The 27,098-nt window shown below is 36.5% G+C and overlaps 1 protein-coding gene across 2 annotated transcripts in view; it reads right to left on the reverse strand.

Annotated features, from left to right (window-relative positions):
- Nucleotides 1-27,098, reverse strand: part of LOC105257369 (carbonic anhydrase-related protein 10) — a 55,511-nt gene that overhangs the window by 27,298 nt on the left and 1,115 nt on the right. The window lies entirely within an intron of this gene.

Here is a 27,098-nt window from a genome sequence, read left to right on the forward strand (position 1 = left end):
GCGAGGTCGAGAAAGAGATCACTCGCGTTCGAGGGTGCGTCGATTCGACCAATACCGAGGGACAGATCAACGTAAATAGCGGGCGAATTGTCTGGATAGATACGTTAAAATGCCATGCGATGCGGTGACGCAATGTGACAATTTGATATACCACAATATATCGTTTTAATAACTCATAAATATTTCTTGGCGTAAATGTATTGATATTATAGACTAACACAAAATAATATCAAATAATATCAATTTCCCGATATTTATTATATAACAAATTTTCCGATATTTATTATATAACAAATTAATCTTTAATTTATGGAGACTTAATAATTATTGTGTATATGCAATATAAATATAAGTATAAATATAATAATATAATAAATATAATAAATAATAACATTAATCTCTCATTTATATGAGAGCAATTTATTATGTGGAATTCTGTGGAATTATTTCATATGCGATGACGTATCCGCCATCAAAAAATATTTTAACCACGGAATTTTTTAAAATTATTACTAGGAGAATATTTACCATATAATATATAATATATATTTATATAATAAATATAATATTTAAAATATATAAAATAAAATTGCTTTTCTACATTTCTACCGTTTCTCGTCTATCACGGAAGAACAATATGAACGTTTTACGCTAGCCTCGTGGTGTTCGATAGAAAGAACAGAAACGAGAAAGACGAGAGAAGAGGATAACCGAGAACGTTCTTGCAAAGAGACGCAATATCCTTTAGAGTGGAGGGTCATTCGAATCGAAGGGTGGACAAATAGAAGGAAGGAAACACGGAAGACGGGAAACGGGTTCGGCGATCGCGCGAGTTTAGCGCGTTCAAGATCGTTACCGTCGTCCTCGCCCGAGAGCACGTATCGCGTACAATTCTCCGCTTGTACCTAATACAGAGGCCGCTTAATAATTTCTTGCAGAAGTTAACGGGCGTTCGCGTACCGTGTTTTTTTAAATTCCCGCAAGTATTTCAGCGGCGACGAGTTATTGCCGCGACAAGAGCAAATGGCACGCGGACGTGCCACGCCGACGCTCGACTCGTTTGCGGCGAGAGAACGTTAAGACTTAACACGGGAAATTCCCCCAGAGACGCGACGGCACTAAAATAGAACATGATCGCGCTTAGGGATATCGGTTTTCGCGAACGTTGTAGGAATAATGTAGGATTCGTCAAAAATTGCGTATTACATAATGTATAATTTATTCCTTAGAAATTAAATTCCAAGAGACTCGCAATTTTGTAAATATTTAAAATAAAATTTCTTTCCAAATTCTCATATCGGTACCTGTATATATGATTATACATAATTACAAAAATTTTTCTTTATGTGTCTTTTTTAGGAGACTCTTTTAAATTTTTCTTTATGTTTCTCTTTTCTCCGTTCATATTTCTAAACTTACAAATTCGGGAATTTGAATTAACACAAGTTCCAAAATCCATAAATCTTTGGATCTATAGATTTGTGAACACATAGATTTTCGTATTCAAGATCCTCACATGTGTAGATTCTCAAAGTTTCGCATCGTTTAAATTTATAGCTGCTTTATTCCCAGAAATATGAATTCACAGATACTTAAAAGTACAGATTCTTTGATTCATAGGAGTTTCGAACTCTATTCATAAATTTACAGGCCCTGAAATTTAAACATACTCGCATTTCTTACGCGGTCCTGCTATAGATCCTTTGATATAACGGAGCTATTAAATACATTATTTCGCATAAAGCTTCGCACAGATCATGGTTAACATTTTGCGATATGTTCATATCATATTTACTGTCCAATGCAAATACCATTTGCCATAAATGAGATGGTAATTTTCTCGAATGTCATTATTGATGAATTTTAAGGGAAATGCCAGGAATTTCTACTGGGAGTTGTATCGAGTTCCTCTAATCTCTATGATTGTGTTGCCAAACGACAGAACGCATGTGTTATTCAGTGATCGCCTAAGCAATTACGCTTGAGCACGAACGTTTCCAAATTGAGTTCGTGTTCGCTCGCTCGTGTTATAACGCTCAGCCTGGACATTAGTTATATTCTCGAAAAGAGCTTCGCACGATACGCGGATATCAATTATTCCGATAGCTTTAAAGAGAATACATTTTGTCCCGGTCTTTAAACGCGCGATTCGTTTTTCGTATATTTTTTTTACCACTATATTTTATGAAAATATACAATTCTATCCTCTGACGATTTTTATTAAATATTCTATCCTCTGACGATTTTTATTAAATATTCTGTTTTTTTTATATCCGCTCGTATTTACAGATAGATTTATACAAAATGTAATATTGCAAATTAGCAAATGCAATCTGAAAAATTAAATCTATCGAAAAATAAATAATATAAAAATAATAATCGATTAAAAGAAAAATTAAAATTTAATAGATTTTGAAATAAGATATAAATATTTATGAAAACCTGCATCTAGGAATGTTAGAGACGATTGTATTCATATTCATGTATTCTTTCATGAATCTCGAGTTTAGAGGGAATAATCGAGATGCATTATGCTTAATAGGTTCCGATGCACAAATTTGAAGCTTACTCCTCAAATTTGACATGGAAGCTGTTAACCACTTAGGGCCTGTCCCTCTTTTGCAGATCAGGCCGCGTTTTGCGTCTTGGCAACCGCAATATTCCATCCTACAGGACATATGCGATATATATTCGTGTCCTTCGTGTATCTCTTCTCTCTCCCTTTTGGTTTCGTCTTGCTCAAATCTGAAACAAGCTTTCAGTTCAACATTAGCAAGTCTTATAGCGTAATGCTCGATACTCCATTTCGAATTTCGTGCTAACACGAAAGCAGATCAGAGATATGCAAATTGTTCTAAATTATTTAATCATAGTGTGTATAAATAAGATTGTCAGAAATCGCTTTATAGTTTTATGTCTGGATGCATTTATATATATATTACTATATAAAAAGATTTTTCAGGAAAAAAAGAGAGAGAAAGAATCTTGAAAACGCTATCAGAAAACATATTGAATTTCTAATTTTGAAATTTTTCATAACAACGTGCATAAAGAAAATTGTAAATATAGCATACTGATGAAGTATCATTTGGTTGCTACTAATCGATATAAATTAATAGCGATTCCTTATAATTTAAATAAAAAAAAAAATATAAATACAAAACGAAAAGACAATCGACATTTTTTCTCAAATTTCACGTTTGAGATTTTCTTTCCGAGGATCCCTCTCGAGAGACTTCCTTTGTTTTGATCTCCTTTTGTCGGAAATGCGCTAACGATAAAAGGAGTAAAGAAAATTTGCCGGGTGTATCGCGAAGAATATTCAAGTAATAAGATGATCTCGTTTTCGTCGCAATGGGTTGGCGATGTCGATCGAATACGCCTCGAATGCGAATGTAAGCAAAACAAAACTGCTGCAGCAGCTGGTTCGTTCCTCTCTTTTCTCTCTTTTAGAGAAAGAGAAGTCGGTCCTCGAGGTCGTTGATTAGATAGATGAACAGCGGCTTGGCCGAATGTAATAATGGAAACCGGAGGGGCAAGATTCCTCTGGCATTTTCCAAAATAGTCCGGAACTGTTCGTTGTTCCGGTGTGATTCGCAAGCGTGTATACGCCTTGCGACTTCCTTTTCCCTGCACGTACCTCATTTTTATTTCGGCTCTCTAATAAAAGCGCGAACTCGATCTAATTTCGTTTGAAGCAATTTATTTTTCCCGTGCCACTTCATTTGCCCACAAATCATGCCCCCTTTTCTTTCCAGTGCCTCTTAGAATGGCTATTATATGATGCAACGTAAATATGATGACAGATGCTCTGCTTGAGAAGCCAAAACGATACGCTTGAATATTTTATCGTTTAAAATTAGTGGAGAAAAGATTTTGATACTTATAGAAATATAACATAGTAAACTTTTAAGTATAGAACCTATAATACCATAGAAATATCTCCTAATATTTCGAACGTCTTTTATATTATATGAACGATTCGTATTAATGCGAAAACTTTTTGCAATGAGCGATACCGGCAATGTTGGCGTAACGCCTGGCAACCGAGATTTGCGAGAGTAACCGAGAGCACCACCAGTCACGAACTCGCAGCAAGAATAAGAAGGAGAAGTAGAAACGGGGGTAACGTAGCGGGTACGTCTCGGTAATGGTACCGGAAACTACACTTACCCGGGAGTTCCGGCGCTTTGAGCCTTCCTGCACGCTGCCGGCTTCGTACTCTCGCTCGGGCTTCTTATAGTTCGCGCTAACGGCCATTCGCCGCTCCCCGCTATATCCGAAATCCATGAATCCGCATGGCGGGGCACCGTCGTGAGCCCCGGCATCGCGAAAGTCGGAAAGCGAATTCCTTACGGAAATTGGAAGGAGCGTATTTATTGCTGCTTAGCGATTGATGCCGGAACATCGCTTCCCTCGCTAGAAACTTCCCCCGGAACGGCCGCAAATGTAGAATTTTGGAGATTTATTGTTTCTAAGAGCACAGCTTTAAAGCGTTTTCTGTTCTCTTTTGTTGGAAAAAAAAATCATGCGGTACAAGTTACTATTTTTGTGTAAAAGCATTTGTATCGAACTATCTATCTTCCAGCACTTTTCTAATTTTTCTTAATTATTTAATCCTTACATCGTATGGAGGTCATTTTTGATTCGATGCACCTTGAGGATTTCGCTTTATATATTTTGCAATAAAAATATATTGAAACAAATTATTTTGCAAATTTATTATTCTAGTCTTTATTTAGAAGGATCAAAGAAGGTGTATAAATTTTTTTCAGATTTTTTTGAATATTGACCTTTTAATGAAGATATCAAAAACAAAAATGACTTCTCTTGTACAGTTTGAAAGTGTCAAAAATAACAATACGATATAAGGGTTAATAATTTAATTGCAAAGATTAATATATTAATACACTCGTCCTTCTACTTACAAAAAAAGAATTAATTTCCTCTAATAAAATCTGTTATACATGTTTATACGCTAATAAGAATATTATCTCGCGAAGAATTGGAAAGGAAATTCGTGCAAACTTTATTCTAAATTTCACTTTGGAAACTCAATATATATCTATTAGCTTGCGACCATGAGACTAAAACTTTGCCGGCTTACAATCTTCAGCATCGAATGATTCTATGATAATACTTTCTGATACAATTTATATTAAAAATAAATTATACAAAATTCACCTGAGAATCTGTAATTGAGAGAACGAGCGCGATTTCCGCTACATTCTGTATATCGATCGGGTGGTGCGCGCCAGGTTTCCATCGGATTAATAGCTTCTTAATTTTCTCGCTCGCAAATCGGAAGATTTACAACGCGGGGGAGGGCTCTCTATAGGTGCCGGGCATGCAAGCGTTGCGCTCTCTGCGATATTGGTTCGGTTCGGTCGCTTTAAACGAACGAACCGTTAATGCACTCTGACCTGGTATTGGGCGAGCCATTGTGCAACCGGGAAGCGTGTAAATAATTTCCAGCCATCTACCTCCGCGTTCGCAATACGTACGAACCGTTCGACGGGGGAGGGTTTTAAGGGGTCGTCTGTAAATCTTCCGCGGGACTTTTGTCAAGTGACTGATAGCGAAGTAACGACGGATGATGCTGGGGGAATGTAACGCGCGAGTAAACGCGTGAGTAATGCGCTCCAAGAGATGCATAGCGTCGTGACGCGATTGTATCAGTAATTAACTGACGACCGCGTCTAATTCACTAGTCAATTTTGCCGGCAGTTTTGTGTTTAATCGCCGCGCGCATTATTTATGATCATCAGGATTAGTTGTACGTTATATAAATGAATATTGATCTCACTTTCTTTTCGCCTATACAATATTGAAGTAATGTGACGATTATATTTTGCTCTTAAGTTGTCAATGATCTGAACTTATTGACAATAAAGCTGGAAAGACAGCAACTTCTTAATTTTTATTTAATATGTTTTTTTGTATAGATAGCCTTTTTAAAATAAATCTTAAAAAAGCGACATATTATAAGTAGAATATTAAGTTATTCATGAAATAGATATTGTGTGAATATAGATTTGCATATCAGATATAAGTCCGATAAGTTGGATAAAATAAAGTTTTCGATTATCTCTATCCGCAAATCTGGTTATCTGTAAATATCTATTTAGTCAGAAAAAGCAGCATAATAACATTCATACATGGATACATTATTCATTGGAAACTTCCAATTCACATTATTTGATGTTAATGATTCACATGATTAGTTATTAATGTTACTAAAAAATATATGTTTGGAAATAAAGACAATTTTCTTCTAAAATAGAAACAATATTGAGACTTACATAATTAATTTATAAGGAAGTTAATTAATTCGATCATCGCCGTCACCTTTTAGCTTCTTCAGATTATATCAAGTTACGCTGTCAGAATTTCTGACACGATTGTCGATATTCAAGATCAACATTATGGAAAAGAAAAAGGTACAGCATTATAAGAATAAAATATTAACTTGATAATTCTATAAATATTATTAATATTTATTGTCTAAATCCGTTTTAACACTTAACATTTTAAAAATACTTTTTACCTCTTTCGTTCATTTCCTCTTTTCATTCTACCCAAAATATCTCAAGTATCCGAATAATTAACTAACGTTTAAAATATACATTATCGTATATCGAAAATTAAAACATACATTAAAATTTTAATTTCATTGGTTTAATCTCTCTTTATTTTATATGATTTTCGAGAGAAACACATTTCTATTTTAAAAATTGTGGACTGTCACGATTTATTTTTAACAATATTTTTAGTAATACTTTAATTTGCTCAAATCAAGAAAGTGAAGTGAATCATAATTTGTCTATTCAAGATCAATTCGCATCATTATTTATATATTATGAGATCGATTAACTTGTTCGTGCTGAATGTCATACATTCAAAATTGCTTGTATATTCTCGAGTACTCTATTTTTTTCATAAAGAAATGGCTATTGCTTCCTCAACGTTCGACCGCGCGAACGAAGACACGAAGTCACGAAGAGAACCTTGGCGGAAGTCAAATTTCGCAATTTTGCACGAGGGTCGGAATTTACGTTGTCAGCGGCATGAAGCACTCGGGCTACAAATTTATGGGCCGGGTCTTCAAACAAGATGTACGTAAAGCACGATTCCTCGTCCGTTTCTGAGCGCGGGAGTAAAATTAATTAAGCAGTCAAGGACAAACTATCTGCTAGACATATCCAGGGATGTGAACCCGGCCGCCCAATTTTCAGTCGAGGCATATTGCGTTTCTCCCTCTCCCTTGCTCGTCTCGCTCTCGTCCCGCTCTCAATCTCTCTCTGTCTCTCCGCGCGTTCTTCTATCCTTTGTCGTTCTCTCTTCCTCTACGTGGGATTATTCAAATGTCGTCTTGTCGCGTGTCATCCTCGAAAATACTTTCAAATTGTCTATTAACATTCCGCCGCTACTTCACCTTTCATCGCGTATTTTACTTTTATTGCTCAAATTCAAGAGATTGGATGAATTGCGAGAGCCTATATGGTTTTGTTATTGAGTCCTTAAAACTCAATTGGTCGTATCAACATTGTTCAGCAGAACCGTATATGAAGGAGCGTTAATTAAGATATAAATTGTGTGAAGATTATGTTGATGTTACAATGTACAGAATTCCATTTGTGTAAGACGTTGCAATGTAAAGGTCTTCGACGCATTTATCTTCCAACAATGAATATTAATTCCATCATGAAAACAATAAATGCTGAATTGTGCAGAATATGAAATAAATTTCGCTAGATTAATGGAGCACTATCTCCATATCTTTAAGCTTGTAAATTTTGTTAAAAAATCATCGAAGGATCTATAAAGATTTTTTTTCTGATACTATGAATATTAGAGAGGTTTATTATTCGCGCCGCAAGGTATCTCAAAGGAGACACTTTTGCGGCTTACTTTTCTGTTTATATATTTCGACTCTGTTCCTCGCGCATCTTTTCATTTGAATTAGTTTACTTTTAGGATAAAACTGGGATTCCCCCAGACCTTCCTATTTATCATTCCTGTTGAACGACGCGATTCTGCTACGCGCTGTTGACCGTCACCCTCCTTGTTTTACAGAATACAGACTTATTGTGTTTATTTGGAAAGTTCTTTCATATGAATCTCCATATAATCTTGCTCCTGAGAGTTTCAATATATATAGTTATTAAAATTTATAGTGTAATTTAAAAAAAATTTTAATTTTCAAAATTTTTGATAAAGTAATTTATAAAATAATATTTTTATAAATATGTGTACCATTAATAGATAAAATTACTTTAAATAATAATTGAAGATATTAATTGGAAATAATGATTATAAAATAGTTTGTAAATTAACATAAATAGTATGTAATGTAACACAAAGTATGTTTTGAAAGAAATATTTTTAGTGGGAACAAAATAAAAAAAGAGAGAAATATGAAATACTACATATTTCCTTGAATAAATGACATAAAAATTTCATATCTCTATTTTTACAGAGAACATTCATTTTTTTTATTTTTCTGCGGTTCATTAATGTAATATAAAATAAAATACGATTTAAAAAAAAAATAAAAATGTCTCTGTATAATTAATATTTCAATAAATAATAAATATTAAATATATTTTTAACATTTTCTCTCTCGTACATGTATCATAATGTAATATACAAAATTAAGCAAGATCCGTGTTAAACTCTTTTTTACTAAGCTAATCAAAAATTTATTCTTATTGAAAATGAATAATAGAATACTCTCACGTAATATCGTTTCAACCACGCATAACAGTTAAAGCGTGCAACGGCGAAATATCGTTTTCAAGTACAGTTACAAGAACGGGAAACTTCTCTAACACAATGGCATCCTCTTCTCAACTATTGTCATTAATCGCGTTGCTTGTCGTTCTTACGTTAAACATTCCTGCGGGAGTGCATGCATTAAACCCACCGACATTTCTTGCGCCATCATTAGCATCGCCTACTACAAACGTGGCGTATCTCGTATTGTTTTCCAAACGTGCGAAATCTCCGGACATTAACGTATGGTAATTAATAGAATTGTCGTGAAATTTCTTTTTTTTCGCATACAAGGCCTTCATTTAAGTTTCCGTTACGTATCGTAAACTTCGACATTATTCCAGTATTCGAATTTTCAATCGTTTTTTATTTTTCCTTCCCAGTTTATACCATGTTCCCTTTTACGTCGCAAAGTAAGAGTAGAGAATCCTCTTTTCTCTCTTCTTGATAGGATGGAATCAATAATGTATCAGAAGGAAACGTATATTATAAGCATATATCTATTCGCTTTTCAAAGGGAGATGCTTTTATGCTCTTTACTTCAAACTGCTGCCAACAGAATGTTGTTGTGATCAACATTCCATTTCGTCTAGAATGATCAAGATACGATACTCGCTCTGTATGATAAACATATTTAACGATTAAAAATCGTTTCATTTTATGCACGAAAGTTTTGTTAACGTTGCATCTTTCCGCAAATTCGCGATAATTCACAAGTGCTTTTCAAAGCCACGCTCGAGGTCCAATAAACAAGCGTAAGATCGCCAGATTGTTGTTGTTTCATGTTGATACCGCTCGAGAATCCGGCAGTTCTCAACCAACCACCAGCAACCCCGTCCGCTCGAGCGCGCCGCGCAACATTCAGCGCCCTTCTAAGTGAAAACCAAGAACACCTCGGTGATTCCCCAAGTTTCTCGAGCGACTTCCTCCCTCCTTCGCGGCCATCTTCTTCCCTGTATCTTTCTCTCCTTCTACACCTTAGCTTGCTATACCTTACACAGTGCATCCCTTCGCGCTCGCACTATTCCCCGTTTTCGATGTGCAGTAGCGTGCTGGTACCTTTGGAGTTGTGGCCTCATCTCAGCGTCTCCCCTTCGACCATACCACTAACCCTACCCGGATCTTTTATCCCTTTCCAACCTCCTCGATGAACGGTTTCCACAGACGTGTTCTGGACCGCTCTTCTCCCTTTCTCCCTCTTTCCCATCCTCTCTCTCTGTCTTCCTTCTATCTCCTTCGATCTATCCATCTTCCTGCGCCCCTCGATGCTCCTAGGGGGTTGGCCGACTGGCTGCTCGCTTGACTACTTGCTCGACTGCAAATCCTCCGACCTCTTCGCTTCTTCCTCTTCTCCTCGGCTTCCTTGCCCGCTTTGCTCCTCTATCCTAGAGCCTCCTTCTCTTTTATACCCCCATCTCAATTTCCCTCCTTCTCTCTTCCTCTCTCGATTTAACTCTCTCCTACTCCCTAGCTGGTGTCTGTAGCGCGCGCACCGGATATAATACGATTCGAAATTAAACTTCCGAGGCACGCGCGGCATCCGAATAACGCGAGCGGCTGCCTAAAACAGTAAAGATATTACGTATTATTACGGCGCTCGGCTACAGGCACCGCCGCGGCAGTGGTGGGTTTATGGTGGAGAACACGGCACATAGGATGTCTTCAGGGAGACGCGCATGCCGCACCATGAGGTGACCGCGGCAAACGGAAAATCCATTTTCCTTGATACGCTTTCTTCAACGATATTGTTGTAACGTTGAAGACCCGATCTCAAGAAGCCACGAAAAATTAAAAAAAAAACACTAATTTCCTAAATAGTATTTAATCACTATTTTTAAAAATTATTTAAATAAAAGAGGCCTTTGTTTTTAAGATTACGGTTTGACTATTAAAAGATTATAAATAGAAATTTTCGAAAAAAAAATAATAATAATAATTTTCAAATTAAATTCTTAAAGCTATTGACTCTCTATTATCATTCGCTATTTTCATTATATAACGCAAGATATATATCCTATTTATTACATCAAGGTTCTTAAGGCAAATCCTCTTAACGAAGGACGTTCGAGCTTTAATCTAACACAAAGCGTCTCTCAATTTTACGTCGATCTACAAATGGCAGTTTGACGCGTGATCGATAATCGCGACCGAGTAGCCCAGATTCCAAACTCATTAGCTATACGAAGAGCAGCGAATCCATACTCTCGAAACCCGCCGCGGCTCGCGACTTGCTCCGAATAGCACGTTGCACCGCGAACGAACGTCCGTTATTTGTTATTTAACGCGGCCATGCTTCTCATCAATCAACGGCAACAAGCGCGACGTGTCGATTTGACGCTATTAATTTGTTTCTAGCCGTATGGAACATTACCTATCGTTGGCGAAATTTGTCCGCGATACAAATATATTCGTAGCGTGGAAAGAGGCTAGACCATCGACAACCGCCAACTGATGAAAGAATGATAAATAAATATCAGAATTTAATTTGAATATAAGAATAATTTTGAATATAAGAAATTAATAATTCCTAATCAAATAAATTAATAACTCACTGTAAAAATGTAATTAAAATATGATTCAAAATAATGTTATTAAATGTTTAGCTTTTATATTAAATAAAAAAATTGAATCTTGTAAAAATTGTACATTCAATAATTATTTCACGACTGTTGTGTATTCGGTAACAGGTATCAAACAATTCTTATAGTGCTCTCTTAAATCAATAATTGCACTTCCAAGAACTGGCAAACTATCATTCATTCTTTCACTTATTTACAGTATATTTCAGAAACGACGTTCGTGAAATAAATAACCTGGTCGTAACATATATTATTAGCATCTCATACATATATATATATGATAGGTATGATTCTCTCTAGAATAAAAGAAATTATTAAAAATTGTTTAACACTGCTAATGATTAAAATTCTTCGGAAATGAAAGAATATGATCAGAATTATTTAAAAACCGTATTAGAATACTCGAGACTCGATTAGCATCTTATAAAGATACATTAAAAACGTGATACGTCTTTAAAAGAATGAGATAACAAATAATATAATTAATTGTTAATTATTAAGATTCTTTAAAAATGAAAGAACGTAGTTACAATTATAAAAAAACTGTAGTAGAACAGATATCGAAATCGAAAATCCACCAGCGTCTCATACATATGGCAGAGTTTCTCAGATAAAATATATTAATGAAAAAATTATTTAATATTGTTAATGATTAAAATTCTTTAATCGCTCGATTAAAAAATGCAAGCATACTCTCACCACTAAAATATAAAATGTGACAGATGAATGAAATTTTTCTACTACTTCGCTATTTTAGAGAATGGGTTAAATACTTTATATAGATCTTTCCAAATATATCGTATTTCTTTTAGATTTACTGCAATCTACTTTCATGTCTATGACATTTCACGGAGCAGAATATTTGGATCATGCCGTATATTGCGAATTGTGCATCCAACGAATTGTGAAGCCGCGCAAACGAACCTCTACTCTCCTTTCCCGGCCAACATCAGCGGCGTTATCTCCTCGAGCCAACATTATTCTGTTTTAACGAAATTACTCCAAATTGTGCGTATATATCATAGTTATGCTATTGCGGTCGGTTATATTGCGCGCTAAGCGACCCTCGGCAGCGGGGGTGGGACAGGGGGCCGTCGCGCCAGGAGAGGTAGCAATTCGTACGAGGGTAGATAGATAAAGCAACAACCTCTCGCACATATACCGTGGATCAAACGTTCGGGATGAAAGAGAAGAGGGGAATGGAAAACCTAGGGGTTGCTGACGCTTTATAACTTTCGCTTTTTCTCATTCTGCGGCCGGTAATTGTTTTAATCCGACTTCCTCGATCCTTTCTCCCCTTCGTTCCTTCTACGCCTCGCAAAGGCGCGGGGAGAATGGGTTCGATAATTCCGAAAGGGAGGCTCGGCGAAGATATTATGTGTTATTTAAAAAACGGATTACGGGAGGTGAATTACGGGCTGGCTCGAGTTAATTATACGAGGGCGGCGGAAATTGTCGGCGGCGGAAGTGTGCGCGCGAAGTATATACGCGAACGGAACGGGTCGCGTAATTATGGTCAGGAATAGTTGGACGCGGGCGAGACTTCGAAAGAATAATGCGCTTTCGTTGGATTTGGCCGGCGCGTTTCGCCATTTGCTGCGCAGCCCGCGAGATAAAATTTCGACAAACTCAATACTTAATAACTGATTTTTCAAAAATAAGTAATAAACCAATATTTAAATAAAACAATATATGTATATGAACTTTGATTAAATTTTTATTTTTAATCAAATTGTTTTTCCTATTATCTGTATAAGATACAATAATAATAGAATTTTCACGAAACACAAGTTATGAAAGTAAATATGAGAATTTTATATAACTTTTCCGTTTTTAAAAATTAAAAAAATAATATTAGTTACAGAAGCACTTTTTTCTTTTCATTGTAAAATATTTTAATTTTGAATTTCTTAAGTAAAAAGAAATGTACGTTATAGTTTTATAAAGAATTCTAATTTATTACTCATACATAAATGCTGTGCGTGCGTCCGAAAGTTATGAGAGTGAATAGGCAAAAGTTTCAAAGTGACGTGCCGCGCATCCAATACGGTATAGTTGGAGAAAAAGGCGGCAATATATTTTCCGCTTTTCCCTCTATACCATTTCGGAGCGTGTGAAGACGGTTCAAAAACATAAATCAGAAGCTCGACTGTAAGATCGCCGGAAATCCAACAAGTGATTTTATTACGAAAACGAGTCTCTTTCCCCGTATTATCTCCAGTATCGCCGACCCTTCTCTCTTGATATCGACTGTTTCCTCTCGGAATGCAAGCCGGAGAGAATGCCGAGCTAGAAATTTTTTATGCACCTTCGGAACGTCGTGTTCCTCGCAGTAATATTTGCGAAACGGCTTCAAGGGCGTTGACTCCCTTTCGAGACTTATTAGCTCGGCAAATAAGCCACGTTCGCACTTTGTTTGTGTTATTTCGACGGTAAACTTGCAAGACGTTAAGATTACTAGATGCAGTAAAGGACGAAAAATGGGAGATACTTATAATTCAAAGGAAAGTCTTGTTTGCACAATTGTAAATAAGACTTGTTCAGTAATCAAGATTACAGAAGCGTAAAAAACTAAAATTTTTCATTTGGATATTCTGAAGAAACGTATTAAAATTATTGATGTTGAAAGCTTCTTGTATCACGCGTAAGCGCGTTATCGTGAAAATGGAATTAAGGAGTAAAAACATTTAGCATCAAATATATTCACATATTCCGTTCATATGTTACTTTTAAAAACCATCGTATTGGCTCTTTTTCTTTGGAACAAAAAGGGCATCCAAATACGTTCCTGGATCTTGTTAAATTTCCGGAAAGCCCCGAGCGGACGATCCGGAAGTATGCCCGGGAGTGGCTTCAAGTCACCGGAAAGAAGGGCGAGGTACGCCTTACGGTATAAGAAATAGAAGGAGCACTCGCGAAGAGACGAAAGAGGCAATAAGCTCGCCGTCAGGGACAACCGCGTTCCCGCGGCGGTCCATTAATGTAGCGCGAGTTAAGGAAGAAGCAGGAACGAGAGAGTGGAAAGAGAGGATCGATATATAAATACCGTGCGGGGACGACCGGGAGAGGCGTTTAGCAAATTAAAAGTTAATGTAGTATACAAACGATTCCGTCGCGAAATTAATTCATGAAGAAAGTTGCCACCCCCGCTACGGTCAATCCGCCCTCCTCTCCGTCTTGCCATTCTCTCGCTCCTTCTCCTTCCGCTCCGTCTTCCTTATCCCGTCTCCCTTATCCTGCGGTCTCTACCTCGCGACCTCGCGGTCGCACGCCACGCTTGTTACAAACTTAAATTGCTCCACATCGAAAGTTAACGCGCTCATTCTTCCCGCGGGACACCGGCGCAACGCCTACGGGATTCTCCTCTTTGCCGCATTTTCGACCTCGCTACGAAAGCCTTGCCGGCAAGCCTTTCTCGGTCCCCATTCGCCATGTCGGAACTATTTCGACTTTTCGTCGGAGTTTGGATGTTATTAGCTACCCGCTTTCGTATCTTATAATTATGCATGCATGTGGTACCATCGCCCAACGTCGCGTTATCAGCTCAAGAAACCGTCGGGTAATCCTGTCCTTTGTTCGCTATTGTTTCTTTTATTTAGTTGAGACAAGTAATTAAACTGAGCGAGAAAGCGTATCGTGAAATTTTAGCGAACAAGATATCAAGGTTGTGCGTGTTTATTAATATAAAGAACTTAAATCTCGAATTTGAATATTCGGTAGAGTTCGAATTTTTCTTGATATTTTTGTAATTTTGTGTAATTTTGTTTAATATTTATTTTTTGCAAAATTATTATGTTTTAGATTACAAATATTATAAATATCTCTCATGTAAATGTTGCTGAATTCATATTTCTTCTTGTATCTCAACAAAGTAAAATCATATTGTATGACAGATTATTTAAAATTATTTGATTAATTCTCTTCTTTGCTTATTTCAGGTGTATTTATATTATACGGTGTTAGACGTATTATAAATAAAGAATCCAATATATGGCTATATTTATGATGTCAAACACGTATTAAAATATACGGTCAAAAATAGCTCAATATATAACTGACAATTAAATGACTGATTGTGCACGTTATATCACTTTATTGCAATTTTGAGTGAAATTCTTTGGCGGTAGTCTAGACATACGAAATGAAAAGATGTAAGTGCGTAGGCTAATGCAGATTCCGCTTTCAACGATATAAAGCAAGCACGAAGTTTATTTATCGGATGAAGAGCGGCCGGCTCTCTCTTCGTTGCAGCGCAATATCTGCCGCTGACAAGTTTAAACCGTAGACACCGTTGTACATCGCGTTGGTTGTCTACGTATACGAACGTGGCTTGCACGCACACCGTGTATATTATATGCGTCATATTACAAGAAACGTATTTGTGTACAGGGTGTCCGTAGCCAGTCCAATTAAAGTTTTATGCCGTGAGAGTTAAGAAGAATATTAAAAGATTGTGTACTTTAACAATTCTCGAGCATCAAATAATGAAAAAATTTATTTTATACGTATACTATATGTTTAAATTTCTTTGCTAAAAATTGCAACTGTTTAATATTTACACATAATTCATATTCACATTTTTAGTTGTATTTTTATGAAAATAATAACAATTTAATTATAATATATTTGGCTACAACGTCAAAATTATATTTATTTTATGCTTTCTTTTATTATCATAAAGCATCATTTATTTAATTGGATTACAGTCGGGGAACATATCGTTTCGCTGAAGATTGCGCGCGTACTTGGTCAGTGGAAAGAAGCGCGATTGGTCAGACACACCCAGTAGAAAAGGTATATCCGGCTCGCTGCAATATCGCGGTGGATGTTGCCAGGGAGGGAAGGCTCTCTGTTGATAATTACGCTTTGCTTTTGACGTCTGACGACTGTTACGTTCTCTCGCGGATACCGATCGTCCAGGGACCGTGGATTATCAAATCGATTTCGCTACGAATGTATTAATTATGGCGAAAGCGTTTTCCTCTCTTTCAGCCCGATACATGAATCGCTCTCACATCAATTATGTAATAATATATCGATGTTCAAATATGAATACATTCGTCCACTTTTATTTATAAGAACGATAGCCAACAATACATCTGCCAATTTCCCTTTAATTCCGAAGCGTGGATTAACTGGAATCTATCGGAAAGCAGATATCGTCGTTCTCGCAAATCTGCAATTTTTTATTTAACTACGTAACCGCGTACGGCATTTAGCGCGTATTAACATCGCTTGAGTAAAGTGAGATTGCTTAATATATATTGCGGCGGATGTGCTTTAACCGCGATGGACGTATACAACGTTTTACCGCCTGCATTACCTGCACTTGACTTTACAAGCTCGTCGGACGATCTGGATGTGATAAAGCCTGCTTATCGACTCTGCTTATAATTCCCATAACGTCTATAATGTTACATTGTAGAACGCAGCGATGTATGAATGTAATGATCTCGCGCAGAATTAACAGGTCAATTTTCATAATTTATTTTGCCCGCACAATCTTTATTATACCATCGAGATTATATCACCAAACACATGCAAAAATATTTGACGTTAATGTGCACGATAAATTTTCACTTGATAATAAGTTGCACGTATAATTATATTTATTAGGATATTTAAATATGCTGCATATAATCTTTTTTTAAAAAATTTCTTAAATATTCAACCTTGTACGCGAGTTTGGAAAATATCGAGAATGTGAAAGCTTTTGTGACAGCATCGTTTGCTGAAAAAAAGTGCCAAATATATGCCCATTATTCTAAATCATATAATATCCTTCCGCGTTCGATAAGAAATAAAGAAAGGAACGATACATCAAATCCGGCTCTTCGATTATTCCATAGGGCGTCATAAACAGACGATGAGATAAATATCATAAATCGTGCCCGATTCTCTCGATAAGAAAATGACACACGAAGAAGCGTTCGCGTTTATTAATAAACGTAAGGAAGGAGAGAGAAAACTTTAAAAGAGCAACGGATGAGTGAATCAAGATTACGCAGGTTGGAAAAGAGGTAGACGTGCGCGGCTACTTAAGGGAAATAGGTTGTGTATACATATCGCTCAAGAGAATGTCATGCTATTTTAGCATCTTTTTTAATATCTTATATAAAGTATTTTATGCGAATATTTTATATAAATATTTCTTACATATATGTAAAGGAGAGAGGAAGAGAGAAAAGAAAAACGTGTTTTTATAAGAGTATCTTGTGTACAATTTGTTTATTGTTCAGCAAATGCATTAATTTTTTGGATATTGCTAGTTTCATAATTATTTTGACTCCGATAACGAATAATATTGCATTTTAATTTATTAGCATTCTAGTATTTTATATCTTGATATAAGAGAAAGATAAAATAGATTTTCTTGAAGAGATTAAGTTACGTTTATATGTTGAATTAATTAAATGAAATTAAAGAGAAATAGAGCGCCAAGCATTGTCAGTGCAGCTAATGAAGCGCTTTAAAAGTAAAGCGTACCGTTAATTCTGCAAACACGAGTTGGATGAAGTTCGTTTATCGACTCATGGGAACTTTGGTTCTCTCTCGCGGTTTTCATTAGAACGCGATACTTTTTGTTTGATTGATGTGGAAATCTTAATAAAACTCTCATTATATATATCTTCTCTTTTTTTTTTATCTCTTTATATTTCCAGAAAATATCAAGTTTCGTTGGAAAATGTTGCGGAAAAAGTCGAAGGACATCAACTTCGTTGGAGGCGGCGGATGTTCGTTAAACAAATAAGTATTTAAAGCTCCTTTCAGTTGCATTCTTCCGTAATACGTCGCATTTTTTTAAGATACTTATTAATAAACTTGCGAAGGAGGAACGCGTGGTCGGCATGAATGTTTAAGTCAAGTCAATCACGACGAAAATAGCGAGCGATAATTATCCGGTGGAACGATTGCTTGTTTTTTTGAGATAAATATAGCTTTAGTTAAAAGAGTTACAAAATGGTAATATGATTCGAAAATATTTAAAAAATATTTTTCATCTATGGCATCATATTTAAACAATAGCAGTTCAAATGCAATGGATTTGTTCTAAAATGTTTTTGAAAATTTTATTAATTGGAATAAATGCATAAGCTTATTTGCTCAATTATTTATGCTGATAAGAAGCCGGAAATGTTATCATAATATGTTTCATTTAGATTCTACAGAAAGAGAAAATTATTGAAACAATATAATTTTATTCTTTTTTAATAAATATATAATTATTTTTTATATTGATATTCTTTTTCTCGTTCTTCTTCCTTCTCTAGAGAATAAGAGAAAGAATGAGATAGAGAAAACTTTTTATAATTTATTTTTGATAAATAATATAATATTTCTTTTGTATTTTGCATTAATATAAAAGTAAATAATAATTGTCTCTTTAGAGAATAACAATTTCTCTATCTCCTAAACTCATACTCATACACATACGCACATACGTATTTTTTAGACTTTTATTTACATGATAATTATTCAAATTAATTATTATAATATGAATATTAACATAACAATATGTAATTATTATCACTCTAATTCGTTACTGTAATTTCACTCTTGTGCAAGTGGAATATTTAATGCGATAATAATTATCACATTTCGATTTCCTGTTTTAGACGAAATTTATATATTCTTCGATCTATGAAATATAAGAAGTATATGGAAACATAAAATAGATAAGAAATATTATTGATGAGAAATACGCACGCGAATAACTAGCGGAAGTATTATAATCTTCCTAATTTAAAAGAAATACTCGTTGTCTGAGAGACGTGCATTACTCAATCGTATTTTTTTGTTTCAATGGAACACAATGAAAAAATATCGTATACAAAGATAGTGGTCACAGAGACTGTACAATCATAGCTTTAGAAATCGTTCGTTTAACAACAATTTATTTTCCTTGTTTCGTTTCGCCTTCTATAACATAGAGTGCAAGTAATAGAAACAAGTAAAACGTGAACCAATACGTTTCCGATATCGATCTTTTTGTGTAAAAATTAATTGAACGTCGCGTTATATCCCGCGTTTAATTTTCACCTGCCAAACTTTTGGAGATTCAAACATATATAATGTAGAAAACATTATTTTTGTGCAGGAAAAGCTGCAATGGGTCAAAATAATTGAAAAGAAATATCAATGAATAAAGTTTATAGTTTCATAATTAATAATGACTAAATAAACTTCGATGTATGCAGCGTAATTTGAAACATAAGATAAAAATCTTATATCCATCTATCGAAAAATATACGACAAAGAAACTACACAAAGCACGTTCAGCTAACATCGGAATAAAATACTTTACACTTTAGAATTTCCTTCTTCATATAAAGATGTATACAAAGAAGAAATGTTGCTGTAACAGACACAATGAAGCGATATTAGCTAGAGAACGGAATCTGAAACTGGAATGCAGATCACACGAACATCGGGAATACTGCTTATTCTTTAGATGAAGCTTTGGAGCCAAAGGAAAGGTAGCGGGGTTAATAAACGAAGCGGACGAAAAGAAACGCATGAGACGACGACTCGTCGTGATATAACGGGGATCGGCGGCGGTGACGAAGGGGGTAGCGCGTGACGCGCGGCTCAAGGAAGCCGCCGGGTATATACGTGCGCCGATCGTTCGCCTCTTTAACAATTCGCGGCGCGTCCGCGTTAACAGCATTACGACAACAAGCCGGAGTTGTAGAAACTTATAACGAGAAAATAATGAACCCGGTTCACCGAGTCTGCTTGGAATGCGAGCCGGGATGCCGCTAACCACCCCCATACAGACGGCAAATCTCCCTTACTCTCCCCGTCTCTTTCCCCTTGCGCTCGTCTCGCCTACTACCGCTTTGCCTACTTTTTCAATCCTCCGTCTTTCTTTATCTCTCTTTCTCTCTCTTTTACCTTCAACCCCGTTAGCCCCCTCGTCTTTCTTCCCCATTGCTATTGGTTCTTCCTTTATATAAGGTGGCTCGTGAGATAATCGCAGAGACTTTCTTTTGGGAGCGAATAAACTCCGTTGTAAATGCTTCGATGAAAAATAAGGTAATTCCTACTTTTAAGTTTATGATAACAGTGTTTAAGTTTATAACGTCTCTTGTACTGTTATAACGCCTCTTGAATCTTGGCTTGATATTATATAAAGAATACAATTGTATACAGTCATAATTTTAAGAATAATAAATCTCTAAATTTTTTAATATATTTATCATTAACGCGAGATTGACAAAATGTTTAGGCAATATTAAGTTTGAGATATTCGAAAATAGCGTTAAAAACGTAATTTTATTTATTTCGGTTTATAAATCAAACGTAAATATGAGTCGCTTAGGCAATTTTGGAAGACATTTTAAAATTTGTCGCAATTACTATAATTATATACAAACTACCCTGTCTATATTTCTTTGCCTTTCTTTCATTTTCGCAAAATTCTTTCAACTATATATACTATATATACTCTCTTTTTTTATTTCTATTCCTTTTACTCTTCGGTTTTACCCCCTTTCTACTCCTCATAGCTAATTTTTCTTAGTCACACCCTCGATTTCCTTCTTCGCAACCTTCGGTTGTTACTTGAACTTTCTACCCCTTCATGGCATATTTCTCTCTGTCCGTCTAGCGATTCAGCATGCTTTCCGGTCACACAAATTACTGTTTCGCGAGCTACTTTGCACTGCGATGCGCTATTAGCTGCGTGGCATCCACAATGCAGTTGCAACTATGCATGACCGTAATCTTCGTCCACGTCGAACAACTCGCTTCGGTATCCGGTACTCGGCAAATGTTACTCCAGCTTTTTGCTATCCCTGTCGCCACTCCTCTTTCACTACGTTACTTGCGTGAGTGTTTGCATTTTTCACATGCGTGGTTATCTGGAATGCACCCTGTGTTCCGAAGCGTTACGGATCGACGTTTGTCGCGATATTTTTGTTTACGTGCTGGGAAGTTGGACAATTCTATCGTGCGTTATGCTTTTTGAAGTATTGGCTTTTTTAAACTCTTCGTTTTGCGATATTTTATTTTTAACGCAAAGTTTTCAATAAAATATCGGATATTAAATTCGACAAACTTATTATAGAACTTTTATAAAATGCAGACTTAAGTAAAAACTGAGTAGTAATGATACGTTTTATTTAAAATTTGTATATGTTAAACACGATTGCGTCCACACACACATTGTCCAATTTTTATAAAATAAAAAAAAGTTATCACTATTATTATTAATTAATAAAAAGCGAATCTTTGGAATGCTATGGAAAATTTAAAAATTAAACAAGTTCTTTTTAAAGAGATAATTTTTTAATTTTATTTTCGGATGCATTTCGAATATGTAACGTATAATTTACTTTCTATAAAAAAATTTTGTCAGAGATTGACTTTCACTATTTCAATGAAAAAAAAAAAAAAAATAAAGATCTCTTGAGGTGTTATTCAAATTCTTTCGGTAATTGTATCATTAGAAAACGCTAAAATCGATCGTAAAGCCTCCCGTCTTTCGCGTGGCTCCGGAAAGTTTATCCAGCCAGCAAACCAGTCAGCCGAGAAAGGACGGGATATCTCCTACATCCGGAAGTTCGCTCCAAGTATCCTTCGAGCGCGATGCAGTTCCGGCGTTCGCTTCCCGTCCCCGTGTGCTTTGATCTTCGTGAAAGTTCCACAAGATGCACGAACGACGCGCGAGCGTATATAACCGGGTGACTAAGCCGATGAGATACTTAACTTTTACCGCGCCGCCGAGCAAAGAGGTGAGAAAAGCAATTTTGCGTCACCGTACTGACGTCCTGCAAATTGCAGCGATTTATTTCGCAACATCTCGCCACCGTATTTGGGAGCGTGGAACTTTCGTTCTATTTTATCGCGCCAATATTGATAAAATTAATTAATTAATACTAATCATTTTTTTATGATAATATTACTATTGTTTTAGCAGAAAATTATTTTTATCGAGAAAAATTGAAAGAAAATGAATCTTGTATGATTCATAATTGACTTTTATAAAAATTCGGAATTAGAAGAAATGTATCGAGTAATTGTAATGGTAATTTTTTTTTACTTTTCTTTTTTTTATTTACTTTATTCAGGTATTGTAATATTTATTATACTCATTCTCTCTTATATCGAGATCAGCGGAACGCTACTACACAAGGACTGGATAACTGGATAAACTTGGCAAGGCGCGATTATAAAACGCTTGGCATTCCTTTCGTATATTACTTTCCACAGTCGGCATTATTCTTTATAATCGCGCGCAGACCAATTTAGCGCGTTTAAATAACATTACGTTAATAGCCGCGTGCGAAGCGAATCCACACAGTTGCGAATATTAAACTAGCTCGCGGCGCGAAATGCGCTGTACATTTAGCTTGGCAGAAGACGACAATGATCGATAAACGCTATGCATCGCGAAACATATTCATCCCGGTCGATCTCCCCTATTTTCACACGTCCTCGATACGATCTCGTCGGGAAAGGACATTAGCGCCGATATCGCAAACGTCTCCTCTCGATCATTCAAACACCCTGACGCTCTTCTGGTTTCTCCATCTCTCATATCAAATATACGAGAAATGTATCGCCGTTACTTTCATTCCCTTTCAGAGTATTCTCTCTTCCTGTTAACTTAAACTCAGCTTTTATCCAGTAAAGATTCTTTCCATATGTGAAAGATGGCTTGGTACGTCTGTATGGGACATTCTTTGTGTAATCTCGATTATTTTATATATGTATATATTTCTTTAAAGTATGCGTCCCCCATCCGCATATTTGTACGAAGAGTATGAAGGGATTATATATTGAACACAAATTGCCATACATGACGTTAGAACGTCTTCGAATAACTTCACATAATTTCATATTATAGAACGGGAAATTCTTCAGATATTCTCTTATTACAGTGCGTTTTCCGCACATTCCGAAATAATTTGTCTTTTAATATCCACGACCTGACTGCGTCTTTGTAGTCAGATTTGCGGTATAAGATATATATATATATATATATATATATATATATATATACATTTATATTATACGGTTATTTTATCTCTCCTATAAACCTAATTCTTAACCGTAAAAATAGTTTCGTGTATTCGAAACAAACTACTTTGCATTCTCGCCGAGTTTGAAATCTTTTGAATTTACGCATTGCTGAACTTCCCTTGTGTCGGCAGTATTGTAACCGTTTGTGCAACTATCTGTTTTAGATGCTCGAAGCAGAGATTCATCCGGAAAGCACGGAATAAATGACTCGTCCTCCCTTCCTCGATCTTTCGCAGGCTCTCTTTTTCTTTCTCTCCCTTTTTCCCCCGGCGGAATATTTGAATTTCGCAGATTCCCCAACGTTACCTTCGCGCGACGCTCTCTCCGGAGAGCGGATCGCGCGTCGAACGCGGACAGTATTTGTATTGGACGCGCGAGCGAATCGAGCCGAGGAATTTCTTCGGGGAATCTGCTGGGCCCGGACGTGGCGAAGGTACAGGAGACTGATGTCGTCGCCTCTCTCGTCTCGTGCCGTGTCGTGTCGTGTCCTCGCGATGGGATGCCATAGCAGAAAGAAGAAGAGAGGAAGAACGTGAAGTGGAGAAGGACGACGTAGCGGGGGACCGAAGGGAGGTTGCAGGATGCCGAAGGAAGTAAGGAGGATGCCGTAGGTATCCGGAATGGATTACGGAATCAGATGGGATAGCGGATCCGGAAAACCCTCTCCCCCTCTCTCTCTCTCTATCCAAGCACGACACCTCATCATTCCACCACGTTCGCCGAAGAGGCGAAGGGCGAAAAGAGGAAGAGAGGGACCAAGGGAGCGTTTGGTATCCTTCGACACACATCGCGCGTCACCATCCTACCCCGAGGCGTGCAGGGTGATTTAAGTCAGTGTTTACGCTCTCGTGTCTTCTGTACCCCTATCATCCTGCTGAGTCTTCCGGTCTTGCAAAGGTTTCGCGTCGGAATCCCTATTCCGTTGACTCTGCGATGTTGTATCACTCGAATCTAGATCCGGGAGATGCTATCGATAAAGCTCTCGTCGCGCGATTATTCGCTCTTCTCCGAAATTGTGATATATTAAACGTTATCGATAAGGTAGATGATTTGTAGAAAAGAAAAATATATTGATATTGTACGAAACAAAGAAAGTCCTTGATTAATAGTTTAGATATGTAATCCGTCAACGTTTACGGGCGCGTCAATTTTTGAACGCAACTTTTTCATTAACACGTATTTGCTCCAAAAACTTATCCCATTTCGCGCGCTTCATCTTCATCAGCAGGTTTATGCAACGTAAATCTAGTGTGATTGAGAAAGAGCGCGTCAGATCGTAAAATGCCGACCTACTTTATTAACTAGATTTCGATATCCACAACAACTGACAAACGTCAGCTTAGTGTTCAATATGTTCGCGAAAACGACAAAATTGACCTAATTAAAGATTTCAGTATATATCATGAGTAGCATATAATATATGAATATTAAAGCGGATAATTTAGCGGATAATATTTTCTTCTCTAATAATTTCAATCTTTTACCATATGATAAACAATTCATAACAAAAATTGTGTAGTTTTCTTCATAATGATGCTTTTCGAAATTTATTCGCAAAAATATTAAGTATGTAATGAAAAAAACTGAAAGATAAATATCAGTTACTACATTCCACAAAATTTGCCATTACTCGTTTGCATGTGGGCGGAAAAATTGCGATAGTATTTTTTTCGTAAGCGATTTTTCACAAAGTTCGCCCGATAATACTCGCTCGTGAAACGCTTACCGCATCGTTTTTAATTATTTCGAAAATGCTCATTTCGCGCTTAACTGAGCTTGTCCCGAAGCACTGATACCGCACAAGCGCAAGACTATATGTTCTCTATCCTCGCTCCTTTCCGTATTGCGTATATGTACCGATTCTTGGTGGCGTCACGTCGCGCCATCCCAGAAACTTGCAAAGTTTTAATCCAACTTGCAACATACCGGAGCGCTTCCGATAGGAGAAAAAAGAAGAGTTCGCGCGACGAGAAGAGTCGCCACCACGATAATATAATTTATTATTAGTCCCGCGACGAGTCTCGCCTGTTGATGAAATTTTAAGCCCGTTAATTATATTTCATTTAACTGTAAAGAAATTGACACAGTCATTATCAATTATTGATTTTTCAATATAATCAAATTACATTAATTGATATGTAGCGGTATGATCATGATTAAACAATTTTAATTTTGTTATATTTATTGAATGAGAACTGTTTTTCATGAGAATTTTCTAAGATATAAATAAGAAGGAGAATTTATTATTTAATAGCAATTTAATAAATGTCAACTTAGATACGACTTAAGACACAAATTATTGATCGCATTATAATAATCTACGCAAATATTGAAAATTGAAAAATTATTTTGGACTCTCTCCAACAGACTCCACGATATTTATCAAGAGATAAAGGAAATAAAATAATTATACTCTTGATAGACAAAAAGTGTAAAATTACAATAACATATATATATATATATATATATATATATATATATATATATAATGTAAAGTATAAAAATCATTTAAAGCTGAGCGATGATTTTTCTCATTCGAAATATAGCGGTAATCCAAATGGATGGAACATGGATCGGTTATCCATACGATTTTTATGTAAACGCTACATAATAAAATTAGCACACCGTTAATACTCGGTGCGAACGGCGGTTAAAGTTAATTTAATGATTTTCGTTATTGGCTTCCGACGCCGTAAAACTATCCTCGCACATCTGTTGCCGGCATCGATTTTAATATCGTTCGTGCGCCGCAGCGCGCCGACACGTCGCCGCGATCGTACCTTTGCGGATTCGGCTTCAGGCCGCGAGATCGAATTTTTCGTAGCTACGTCGCCGTCTCAGGACAAAACTTTGTTTCAATTTTATTCCCCACACTTTGTACATACGCACATTATAATATACAGGTGTATTTCGTTAATAATTTTCCTCAAAAATTATTACACTATGCTAAGTGCGTACGTTTGTTATAGATAATTCATCTTATTTATTAAATTATCCTATACCTTAATTAATCCTATACCTTAATTATCCTATACCTTAATTCCTAATTTTGGCGATTAAAAAATACTGATTAAAATCCGCTAAATATCCATATTTTTAAAATACGTGATACATTATTTGAGAATTATAATCGAAACGAGAGATCCGATTCACTTTCGTAAACATACCCTCAAGTTGTTTCAATAATTTTTCCCGGCAAGTGTAACAATGTCCGAAACAAGACTCGCTCGAGACCGGATAATAATCGCGGCTATCCCCGAGAGAATAAAGGACTCGCAAGCAAATGGCCATGGTGGTCCAACTTATTCGCGAAGCCCGGAAGCAATCACCCTCGATAGTTCTCTCTTATAGCCCGGAGGGGGTGCCCCGGCTTGTTACTATCCTCTGCGAGTTTCAAGAAACGTCGAGGCCTCCGGCTTGAGTTACTGAGATTGCCGAAGTTCGACCTTTCCTCGTCGTCGTCGCGCCCCTCTGTCGACTTCGTCGTCGTCGCCGGCCGTTTCTCGCCCCCTCAAATTCGACTTTTCAATTTGATATTCGCGAATCGCGCCGCTCTCGCTTCCGCCCCCATCCCATCCACCGGCGGGAGCTTTCTCCCAAGGTAGCACCTAAATCACCCCGCTCGTTCGAAGAAGCTGATCCCCGAGTTACGTACAAAGGCGTAGGTGTTATATCAAAGTCGGAATCGACGACTGGCGCGGAAGGGAAAGAGAATAC

Source organism: Camponotus floridanus, unplaced genomic scaffold (assembly GCF_003227725.1).
Source record: "Camponotus floridanus strain SB8 unplaced genomic scaffold, Cflo_v7.5 scaffold54, whole genome shotgun sequence".
Lineage (NCBI taxonomy): Eukaryota > Metazoa > Arthropoda > Insecta > Hymenoptera > Formicidae > Camponotus > Camponotus floridanus.